The sequence below is a fragment of the Microtus pennsylvanicus genome, chromosome 5, assembly GCF_037038515.1.
Source record: "Microtus pennsylvanicus isolate mMicPen1 chromosome 5, mMicPen1.hap1, whole genome shotgun sequence".
Lineage (NCBI taxonomy): Eukaryota > Metazoa > Chordata > Mammalia > Rodentia > Cricetidae > Microtus > Microtus pennsylvanicus.
Window position 1 is genome coordinate 133,622,151 of NC_134583.1, and position 12,440 is coordinate 133,634,590.

A 12,440-nucleotide genomic window follows, 5' to 3' on the forward strand; every position below is an offset into this window, starting at 1 on the left:
GTGTAAGGTGAGCTCCAGAGTTAGGACAGCTGGCCCTGGGGTCCGCCTTTGTTTCTGTCCATCAGCTTTCCAGGCCATTTCATCCCAGCTCAGGGTCAGAGAAGTCCCAGCCCTCTGCACTGTGCAAACCGACATACAGACAATTGTTGCAAATGGATTGCTTGTGTCCAGGCTGCCCAGGAGCCTTGGACCAGGGAGACTTGGCCCTGCTCAATTTGCATGTCTTGACATTGACCAGACCCACCCCTCCTAAGGCAGCATTTGTGAAGAGAGGGAGGCACTGGAATGAGGAGAAGCCTGTGGTTCCAATGAGCTTATTATAATCCAACCTCTCCCTGTTTAAAAGAGAAGTGTAACCAGATTTATTCATCTAGTCCATGAATATTTATCTATGAGTGCCTACTATGTGCCGGGCCCCAAAGGCCCACACTGAACGGGAAAAGTCAGAGAGCCTTGATGCATCCCAATTTGCCTGCTGATGGCCGAGAGATCATTCTCAGGATTCCAAACTGTCATGGAGAGACCGCTGCCATTGCTGCCCTTGTCAGTGCACCCAATATCCAGAGCCCATTCTCCCGGAATGGCACGGCAAAGAACATTCAAGATGCAACAGAGGGTGTTCTTCCTTGCAGTTTCTGTAACTGCATTTGCAAGATCTATGAAAAAGCAGGTAGGAGTCCTCTGCCTGCAGGTGGGTAGGTCCCCAGGACCTGCCCTTGAGAGGGAGATGGGAATAGGGAGTGTTAGTTAGATCAGGGCTGACTTGAAGGGTGGGTTGGTTTTTGTTTTTTGGGTTTTGTTTTTTTTGTTTTTTTGTTTTTTTTTTTTTAGATTTGACTTGGCGGGCAACAGAAGCCCAAAATATCATAAAAGAGAAAAAAGTTGCCAAGTGGCCAAGAGGTGCACAGCGGGACTGTTTCTGGGCTCTAAGAGGTGCTAAGTGAAGAACAGTGAGCAGGGAGGAGATGGAGCAAGAGAGTTCCAAAGGGGGCTGTGTCCTCCTCCCTCTCCCCCATGCAGCCACGCAGAAAGGGGAGAGGGAAACACAATTTGTATCAACTCCATACCTGCCCCCTCTCCTAGTGAAGAAGCTGCTGGTGGGGTGTCTAATTTGGGGGCAGGAGGAGCCCAGGCACCCCAGCAAATGCTCCCACACGTTCTATCCTGTGTCGGCCCTCTCTGAACTCCTTGGTGAAGAAAAAGGAGACCCACAGAACCGGACACAGTGTATGTGGCGGGCAGTGGGGGAAGGGGTTAAAACAGTGAACTTCTATGGATCTGCATCCTCCAAGCTCAGTGCTGGCCACCTTGGCAACATCTTGAGTGTTCAGGTGAGCTCCAGTTCACAGCCTTTGGAGCTGGGCATGCTGCAGGGTCAAGCTAGCCACCCTGCTCTTGTTTTCCGATGGGAGAACGTCATTTATGAAGACCTAGTAGGTTGGCAGCAGAGCCCAGGGTAGGCTCTAGGGCTTCAGTGCCCTCCCCCCCCCACACAGAGAGGTGTCACTTATAGTGACACATGATGGAGATTTTGTCTTTTGACCCTCTATTGCCATTCTCATTCCCTGACTTCAGGAGCCACAATCTAAGACTTTCGTGACCCTTGACTCAGAATCCACAGAGCTAGTGATCTGGGTGTAGTTCACCTTCACGCCACTGGTGCTGAAGTCCCCACTGGGTGCAGTGACATTGACTAGTCCTTGTTGACTAGATTCCTTTCTCCTTGCATGTCAGGTCCTTGCTCCCAGGGAGCTAGCAGGGAGATGCCCCAACTGGCATCTCAGTGGCCCGCCTAAGGTCCCTGAGAAAGGGATCTCTAGCCTTTGGGAACCACTGTGAAGACAGGACAGGCTTCTGGAAACTTCTCTGCTGCTAATGCCAAGGGTGCTGCTTCCCTGGCATGGTCCTGAGAGCTGGTGGTTGTGGCTAATGAACATTCATAGCCAAGGTCAACGGGGAAGGATGAGAAGCTGATCTTTTTCCATCCCAACGTCTGGGTCAGTCTGAGACCAGATCTTAGAGTTCTGACCCTGCCATGCACTGGCCTGGCGGTGGAGTCTGGAAGCCATGTTCTACCTTCCCTGATTTCTTCAGCCAGCAAATGGGAAATGGGGCTAGATTTCTCTAGGAAGGGAGGTCTCCGGCAGCTCCCAGCAATGCGAAGGGGCTGTTCCCAAATAAGGGCTGTGGTTTGTGGCAAGAAGGCATCCTCTTGTGTGTAGAACCTTCTAGAAGACCTGTGGCATACTACACTTCTGAAGGGTCTTGGATACAGTTAGTGTCACGCAGGGTCATACTAGCGAAGTAAAATTCTGTGGTTGTACGGAAATTCTTAACAATTCTTTGTAGGTGTGTTTTCTAAGAGAAATGGGATGGGACCTGAGGACTTGGGACATCCTACCATTGGCCCATTTCTCAGTGACTCATTCCTCCACCCCCAGGAGCCTGTCTCCACTCAGCCACAGCCTTCTAGGCCCCCCAAACTTCTTCCAACCCCCCCCAACCTAGAGATAGATACAGAGAGGGTAGTGTCATCCAGCACAGATGACCTGACATGTTGGGGTGCGGCTTGGGGGTAGCGGTTGCCATCTATGCTGTGATGTCATTGCTCATTCACTGAGAGGACTCCATGTGGATGAGTCTGTTGCTCACCCCATCCAGGTGATGTCATTGCTCATTCACTGAGAGGACTCCATGTGGATGAGTCTGTCGCTCACCCCATCCAGGTGATGTCATTGCTCATTCACTGAGAGGACTCCATGTGGATGAGTCTATTGCTCACCCCATCCAGGTGATGTCATTGCTCATTCACTGAGAGGACTCCATGTGGATGAGTCTGTCGCTCACCCCATCCAGGTGATGTCATTGCTCATTCACTGAGAGGACTCCATGTGGATGAGTCTGTCGCTCACCCCATCCAGGTGATGTCATTGCTCATTCACTGAGAGGACTCCATGTGGATGAGTCTGTCGCTCACCCCATCCAGGTGATGTCATTGCTCATTCACTGAGAGGACTCCATGTGGATGAGTCTGTCGCTCACCCCATCCAGGTGATGTCATTGCTCATTCACTGAGAGGACTCCATGTGGATGAGTCTGTCGCTCACCCCATCCAGGTACCTAGCATGTCTCTAGAGCACCTAAGGGTTGTCTGCATACTGTGGGTTCAGATACAAAGTCCTAGGCTTGGCTACCTGACCTGGGTGGGTAGTATAGCTTGCTGGTCCAGTGGCTGGAAATGCTTGTGTGTGTCCCAGTTTGACTAGTGCCTAGAAGGGTCTGAGGGAATACCACAGCAACCAGCTCCCAGCCCAATGGGCTTCTCTTCTGTTCCTCTTGAGTCCGTCAGTCTCTTCAGGCCAACCCGGGGCCCTGCTAAGATGAGTCATGAGAAGCAGTGTGAAATTTGGATAGCTCCGTGTACATAAGTATCCCATTCCCAGCTAAATCCAGCATTTATGTAATAATAAATTTGAATTGAGAACATTATCAGATTAAAGGCATTGTGACAAGCTGGAAATGTGTGCATTTTAAAGATTTATGTTTATTTTTAGTTGTGAGTGTGTGTGTGTGTGTGTGTGTGTGTGTACACAGGTACCTATGTAGGCTGGAGGTATTGCCTCTCCCTGGAGCTGAATTTACAGGTAGTTGTGAGTCCCAGACATGGGTACGGGGAACTGAACTCTGGTCCTGAAAAAGCAGTATGTTCTCCTAGCCTCTGACTTCTCTCTCCTGCTCGTTCCTGCTTTTATTAAGAAGGGATCCCACATTTCCATTTTGCCCTGGGTCTCTCAAATTATGGCACCAGACCGGCCAGATGAATGTGTAGCCATGGCCCTATCAGAAAACCTGACATGGCATTGAACTCGCCCCTCAAAAGTCCTGAGCCCTTCAGGCCTGTGAGGACAGATAAGATCCAGGCGAGAAGCTGAGTGAGTGCAGAGGTGTTTGTTCCCCTCCAAGTCCCCGCACTCAGAATGACCATGAATTTGAAACCAGACAGGTACACAGAGAGAGACCCTGTCTCAAGAAAAGAATCATGTACTGGGTTTGAACAAGATTTAAAAGCCAGTGTGGCGTGCCAGCCTTCAGCCTTGGGGTCCCAAGTTTCGTTTGGTTGTTATTTTGGTTGGTTTTTGCTTTCATTGTTTGACTGGTTTTGTTTTGTGGTTCTGGGGTTGTTTTACATTTTGAGACAGGCTTACACTATGTAGCCCAGCGGGCCTTAACACAAGTCACCCTTCCTCAGAGGAGATCTGCAGTGGCACCCAGAGAAGACTCAGGCCCTCGTGAGGGTCTAGCCACCACTGACTGACCATGCTTTTGCCTTAGGCCTTGGCTGTCACATCCTGAAACTGGGAACCCCACCCAGACACCCCACAGAGGCTTCAAGTACCAGCAATGCATTTGGAATCCAAACAAGTTATGTAGTAAAATTTCATCTGGTCCAGAAGTCGAGGCCTTAACACTGCGCAGACCCAGCCTTGACTTCCCACCTAGCCACTGGATTTTCAGGCCAGGCCTAGGATGCTGGGGTCTATCCGAAGTCCCAGCACCAAGGGCAGAGAGTACCCGCCAGGTTCAGAGCAAGTGATGTTGTCCTCCTGGGAATGGCAAAAGCCCTGACTCTATAGCTGCTTTCCAGGAAAAGCTGTTTTCTATGGCACCACCGTGCAGGACAGGGCAGCCTTGCCATCTGCTTTGTATTGAGGATGCAGTTGTCCACAGGTCTGACAGACCTAAAGTAGCATCAAGTCCCTCTTAAAAAGTACCACCACTTTAAAACGATGGTTATGGAGTGGCCAGCCAGCACCATCGTCTGCCGGCCAGGTGGGATTAGTTAACAGCTGCTGGGCTTCTCCCAACTGTGCCTGATGATCTTCTCTCAGGCTAGCCTTGCGTGGGTTTGGATGATTCCCTGTGTTACAGTTGGATTGACGTCTTCTGGCTGCAGCTCATCTTTCCTAAAGTAATTCATTAGGCCTGAGAGCCACTCCAGAGTGGGATTAGAACCCATGTAGTACATAGTCTGTTAAACTGAGATCCGCTAATTAATCGCTCTTCTTGTGTTACTGAGCGATAGCGCTCCTTCCCCAAGGAATTGCAATTTCATGGTTCCTAATGACGCCACGATTACATTATCTGCATCGCTTATGCCGGGGGTGTCAGGAGCAGTGCTCGGAGCCTAGCTTGGGGACGGGGAGAAATCACAGAGAAACGAAGCAGGTGGAGGAGGGGAGGTAGATTGGCCTGCGCTTATTAATTCACTGCTGTTTCTACATCTCACTCAGGAATTAGTTCCGAGTCCCGTAGACTCCCAGCTCCACGGCGCCTCTTTCCCCAGAACCTTCATGTTTTATCTCTAATATTTACAGAGTGGTTGTTTAGAAAAGTCTGTTTATTTGCTGTATCACACAAAGTAATTTATTTCAGCATTTATTTTTATTAGATTTCTTTGAAATGTGGTTCTATCTGTCATTACTACAAGCGATACATCTGATGGTTGTTTCCTGAGCTAACTTGTCTCATTGGGTGAGTTAAAGAAAATGCACAATGCCAAAGTCTGCAGCTCCGTGTCTTTGCACCCTTTGTGATGGAGAGGTCAGCGAGGTCTTCACTCTGCATCCTGTAGTGTGAGTATCGTACACTGTCACTGTTTAAAAACAGTGGCACTCGGGAGGTTCATCTTCGAAGTGATGTCTTGTTTCTATTTGTATGGTGTCTTGGTGTCTTCCCGGCATGCTCCTGTGTGTACTGGTGCATGTGGAGGGCAGAGGTCAACCTCAGCTGCCTTTCCTCAGGCGCCATCCACCTTAAGTTGAGCCAGAGTCTCTCCTTGGCCTGGAGCTCACCAAGCATGCTACCCTGGATGCCAGTGAGTCCTGGGGATCCACCTGTCTCTGCCTCCCAGAACTAGAATTAGAGGTGCATGTAGCCATGGTAGTCTTTATTATTTTATTTTATTTTTTCTGAATAGGTTGTAAGAAATCAAACTGAAGTCCTCATGTTTGCAAGGCAAGCGTTTTACCAGCGGGGCTCTGACAGTCACAGCCAGCCCTGTTCTATAATTAGGAGGCAGGGTCTCCCCATGTCCCCCCATGTTGTACAGGCAGGCTTTTGGCATCCCTGCCTCTTCCTTCCTTGGCCTCCCATGCCTGGATAAGAATTTTTTTCTCTTCTAATTAAATGTTTTCACTTACTGTGTGTTTATATATGTGGCCACATATGAGCCACAACATATATGGAGGCCAGAGACCAACGTATAGAACTGGTTCTCTCTTTCCACTGTGAAGACCTAGGGATTGAACTCAGGTTCTCAAGCTTGGTAGGATGCTCCTTAACCCATGGAGCCATCTTATCAGTCCCTGTTACTTTTTGAGCACAGATTTTATTTTGTTTTCTGCTTATGTCCCAGAGAGAGGGCAGGCCTGGCTCTGAGTTCTGCTTCCTGCAGTGGTGACCTTGGGTAATCAACTCATCTCCCCACTTAGACTCTGAGAAAACTGCACTCAAAGGGAAGCTAGCTATGAAGATCCCATTAGATGCCCCATTGGGACCCACCTGCAAACAGCGAAGACCAAGGGCCCCACCTGCAAACAGTGAAGACCAACCCTGTCACGTGCATCATGAGCAAATGTGAGGGCGGAGGTCCGTAGCACGGGAGAGAAAAACTGCTGAGCTGTTCAGAGGTGTTTACAGCTGTCGGGGTTTTGGTTTTTCCTACACAGATTCCTCATGACCAAGGGTTTAAAGTACTTCAAGAACTCCATGTGATCCTACGATCCCACACCAAGGAGGCTGAGGCAGAGGGAGCTTGAGAGACCCTATGTCATGGGGGAAAGAAGTTCATAGGAGGAAACTGTTGGAAACATTGGGTCAGGCATGCACCTGAGGAGACAGAGACAAGCAGGACGCTATCATGATCTTTGCAAGGGGACTCTGTCTCACAGGACCAGGGGCTCGGCACATAGCTCTGTGACAGACATGGGCCAAGCTCAAGGCTCTGGCTTCACTTCCCAGCACCAAAGTGTATCAATTACAAAATAGCTTTTCTAGGGGCTAGAGATGACTCAATGGCTAAGAGAATATACTGTTCCCGCAGAGGCCTGGAATTCAGTACCCAGCATGCTGGAAGCTTACAACCCTCTGTAACTCCAGCTCCCCCTCTGGGCATCTGCTCTGCCCCCTCCCATCTCTTCCCCCCCTTCTTTCTCCTCCCCCCTCTGCCCCCTTTCTCTCTCTCTCTCTCTCTCTCTCTCTCTCTCTCTCTCTCTCTCACACACACACACACACACACACACACTCATACACACATAAAGTAAATCTTTAAAGAATAAATATTTTTTCTAAGAAAGCTTGAAAACTTCTTTTTAATACTAAATGGCCAGTGTGGATCTGGGATCAGGAATACAACACAAGCCATATAGCATCATCTCTGCCTTCCCAGGTCTCCCAATGGCAACCTGGGAATTTCCTGTGTTGGAGTTCAACTCAGGGGCAGGGCAAAGTGCAGTCTGGGTTGGTTGGCTGGTTTGAATCTACCCATTGCCAAATGTATTGAAAAAGAAATTTCTAACTTCCCACTGGTGAGCTGCCAGGGCCCCAGTAAATAACCCTGGCCAATGCTCGTGCAAGGAGCCTTAATTAAACTCATTGGGACACACAAACATGCATGCACACACATGACATCAAAGTAGGAAGGCCGGGCTGGGGGAAGGAGAGAGTGTGCTGAGGGGGGAATACTATGAAAACACATTATATATGCGAATGAAAAGCACAGATTTAAAATTTTTTTAAAGAGAAAAAAACAAAAAGAAATTAGAGGGCACATTTAAAACAACTCTTTAAGATATATGACTTGAGAAAATAGAGGCTATAAAATGATTACTGCTAAGATACAATGTTCTTGAGTCATATTCTTGAGTGAATTTGTAAGAATAATAAGCACAGGAATTTGGAAACTGGGATGTATGGGATACAGGAGCCCGTCTACACACGATGCTCAGCTCCACATGAACCCCTGGACAGCAGAGTCATCTCTGAAAAAGCCACCTCCACAGAGGAAGGCAAAGAATCTGCAGAGCTGAGATTCTAGTCAGGAAGGCTCACCAGTGAGTGAAAGCTATGCTTAGTGTCCTTTATTGCCAATTAACGGAAGACTGCAGGCTCTCCCAGGGCACTAAGGAATCTACCTCTACATGCCCCATTCCCCGCCACCGTTTCTCCCCCTGGGCCACAGTCTTTGGTGTCCCTACTTAGCATCAGTGATTTGTTTCCATTCCCAGCAGCTGGAGTGATGGTTTGGAAATGAAAATCGGATCTTAGAAGGTTATGGTTCAAAATCTCATCTGGTCTAAGGTTTCTAATCACAATTCCTTTCATGGTTTGGCCCTGCAAGGCCAGACACCAGCTCCACCCCACCTCCTTTCTGCCTCTATGCGGGAGCTTCCCAGCCCATCGGTCTTCTCCCTGGCTAAGTCTTACCTGTGCTCTCAGTCCAGGATGAGTGACCATCTGAGAACCCTCCCTCCCCATCTAAGGAGGTCTCCCTGATCGTCTTTCAGAGCCTATTTCCTTCGTGCAGCCTGGTTTAGTCCTCCATGTTTGCTCCCTAATTGAGCATGGCACATAGCAGGGGGAGAGATCAACTCTGCGTGGTTAAGAGGTTACCCACCTTAATACCTGAACCTGGCCCTGGTGGAGAGGGGGTGTATTTGGGCGGTAGACACCTTCTGTCATTTCAGACAGCCCAAGCAGGTAAAAGCCCACTGCAAGGAGGTGATTCCCATCCCAAGGTGTGCGTAGTGGATTAGCTTGGGGTGGGATGTGCGGACTCCGCCCTTCTGCCTGGCACGCTGCACCGTGGCTCTGGCCTCAGTGCTTCCCCTGCAAGTGCTGGTGGCAGCCTGCAGCGGAGGGTGACAGTGTGCCCTGCAGGAGTCTCTGCAGGTCCCTTCCATCATCAGGCTCGTCCCCCATCTTCAGAGGGAGCCGAGCGGCTTCACAAGGGCTCGCCTCATTTGGATGGGCAACACCACAGATGTGTAGCCACGGAGCTCCGCGGCTGCTATTTCAAAACCTCCAGTACACTAAACGTGAAACTTTTGTTCAAATTTCAAGGATTTTGATAGCCCAAGTGAATAGACACCGCCTATTGATTTTCCCCTTACAATGACTCTTGGATAACCTATTTTCTCATTTATTTTTAAAGACAGCTCATGAGATTTCATAGCAATTCTGCCCAACCTCCTAATATCAAAATCCCTCCTTGACCTGAAAATTGTAATTCTGCTATAGATCACAGCTGCTGAATATTACCTTTTACTAAGCTGGTTAAATAAAATATGTCCAACTCACTAGATCCCACAGCCGTGGCCTGCAAGTCTAACTAACAATCCGGGGGCTGAGGCTCCTGCCGCTGCTGCCTCAACAGCCCGGCACTCTCACAGGCCAGCACCAAAGTGTGGTGAGGCTATATCAGCTCAGCATCAGAATCTAAGGAGGAGAGAAAAAGGCAGGTTCTTCAACGATTTTCTTGTAAAACTTTTACAAGGGAGACCTGGGCTGTTTGATGTATTCTAGACAATCAAATGTCCCATGAGCCTACTGCACAGAGGCTGGGGGTTCCTCCCTGGTGGAGAGGAGGTGTATTTGATGTAGGGCACATTTAAAAAACCCCAAGGCCTTCACACTGATAGACGAGAGCACACACAGGTGGGGGGGGCACAATATGTAAATCTAGGAAGAGCCTCTGTTGGGAAGGCTGCTGCTGTCACTGGCTAGCTGCCCAGGACCCCGGGTTTTAGGCTAGCTGTGCTAGAAAGGGTCCCGGCAGAATTTAGACGGGGTCTCTGTTCTGTCCAGGCTCCTTCAGCCGTGTGCATACCCACCCTGACAGCAGCTACCCACCCACCCCCATCACAGTTACCCACCTGCCCTCACCATGGTTACCCACCTGCCCTCACCATGGTTACCCACCTGTCCTCACCACAGTTACCCACCTGACCTCACCATGGTTACCCACCTGCCCTCACCATGGTTACCCACCTGCCCTCACCATGGTTACCCACCTGCCCTCACCATGGTTTCCCTCCCTCCCACAGTTACCCCCACCCTCACCACAGTTACACACCTTAACTATAGTTACCCACATTCCCTCCCCATGGTTACCCCATCTGTACTCACCCCACCCACCCTAGCCACAGCTGCCCAGGGGCCCCATGACCTTTCTGCTCACCAGGACACAGAGGAGCAGCAAGGGCAGGCCCAACTTGTTGCCTGTTAGAAGAATGGAGGACCATAGTGAGCCATGTTGGTTCTGGGGCTTTAGAAAGATTTCCAGAGCAGCACTCCCATCTAAAGTTCCGGCTTCTGGTTCCTCCTGTCTCGGTCTCCCTGCCTCTCTGCTCGGCGTGGTTAGATTCCCGCACTCTTCTTACTCGCGCACAGTTGGAATTAGCGTGACTTAGTGAGAGTGTAGTCTTCAGGGCTGTACTAGGTGGCAGAGGTGCTTCTTAAAATGACAGAGGCCAGGACCTTTGCTGTTCTGTTGCTTCTGGTTTGGTCCCGTGGTGACATAGACAGGCCAGTCCCCCACTCTCAGTGTCAGTGATACCTTGACAGGTGATGGGTCCCAAGGAACAGATGCCAACTCTACAGGATCAGCAGCAGCAGGCGAGTCTGAGTGAGCAAGAGTGTCCAGGTGTAACGTGAGTAGCGGAGGCAGTGTGTCGCCGTCCTTTAAGCACGCATTATGCCAGCACTGGCATGCATATGACAGGAAGCCACCTCTCTCTCCCTGTTTCTAACAGACACCAGCCATCGAGGCAGCTCTCTTGCCGCCTCACGATCCTCTTCCTCCCTGGTCCTCCACAACCTCCCATCTTGGGGAAACAGCTTGGAGATGCTGTCTTCTTCCCACCTGAGTTCTCACCCATGTCATCGGCTGGCTGACTACGTGTCCCCTGCAGGCTCCGCCCACTCTTTCCCAGCCCTCTCTGCTCATCCATTGCCACTCCACTTCCAGCTCCCACATTCCTCTGGGTCTCACTTTCATCCTTTGCTTTTTACTGCTGTGCTAAGCATCTCGGCCCAAAGCGGCCCAAAGCGGCTTGTGCAGAGGAGTGTTGATTTGGCTTAGAGCACATCAGTTAGGGAAGCCGAGGCAGGAACTCACGGCAGGAGCTGGAGCAAAGATTATAGAAGAATCCTGCCTGCTGGTTTGCTTGTCATGGCTTGCTCAGCCTTTCTCCTACAACCCAGGGTGCATCACACACAGAGGATGGAGCCATCCCACCTCAATCAAGAAAATGCTGCATGCATTTGCCTACAGGCCAATCTGATGGAGGCATTTTCTCAACTGACATTTCCTTAATTTTTTTTTTAACTCTGTCGAGTTGACAAAAAAAATTTAATCTGTGCACTTGAAACTAGTAGAGCTTTGGGGAATGAGCAGAAAGCTGGGTGGTAGAGACTTTGGAACTCAGGGCTGCATGCAACCCTGTGTCTGAACCTCGGGCGTAGTTTTCTCTCCCTGCCTCTCATTTTCCTTCTGTGGGAGCAAATTCCTTTTGCAATTTTCCCACTCCAAATCATTTAAACTGTGTGAGCCCTGGAAGGACAGGAATCTCATCCGTGGTGGTACTGTGTGTCCTCTAGGGCAGAGGGCTCAGCCCGAACCTGTGCCATTGTGTCCCCAGCCTGTACTATGAGTGGTTCCTCAATGTCAATCTTCTCCCGAAGAAGTAGTAACCCATAAAAAGCAGTGGTTCTGAATTAAGTGTGACCGAGGGCCAGTTCCATCTATCTTACGGGAGACTTGGATGCCGTGGACAACACAGAACTGTGACTTCTGGACAATGATGAGGTCCAGCACTCAGGGCGGGGCTCTGGCAGGCTCACCATGCTGAAGCCTCTGCAGGTGGCTCAACCTCTCCTCCCTCCATCTCCCTTCTCTGCAAGGCCCTCACACATGGATTGCTGTGACTCGGTGGTCCCATGAGGACTGGTGAGAGGATAAATCCACGCGGCACTGGCCAGAACCTGGACAGCAGGGACTATTCCGTACATGGGAGTGGTTACCTTTTTCTCTCACCTTGGAAGAGATGTGCCTGCTTGGTGCCCACCACAGAGACAGGAAGAAGACATTAGCCATCGTGGCTTCAAGGATAAGAGTGACGTACGGTAACTGAGCACAGCCAGCAAAGCTCAAAGCTGGGCACAGCCAGGTGACACAGGCAGGACAGGTGAAGTGACCCCCACCCAGTGTGTGCTCTTGTCACCCTGCCTTCACCTCTGCGCCCTCTGGGTCGTCCCTCTCCCTGCTGACAACTGAGGTGTGGCTGGCATCCGGTTGGGGATTTGAAACCAGAGGGAGCACATTTGAAACCTTCAGGCTACACTCTTGCTCCCTCACTCTATGGAGCCTCTCCAGACTGGGC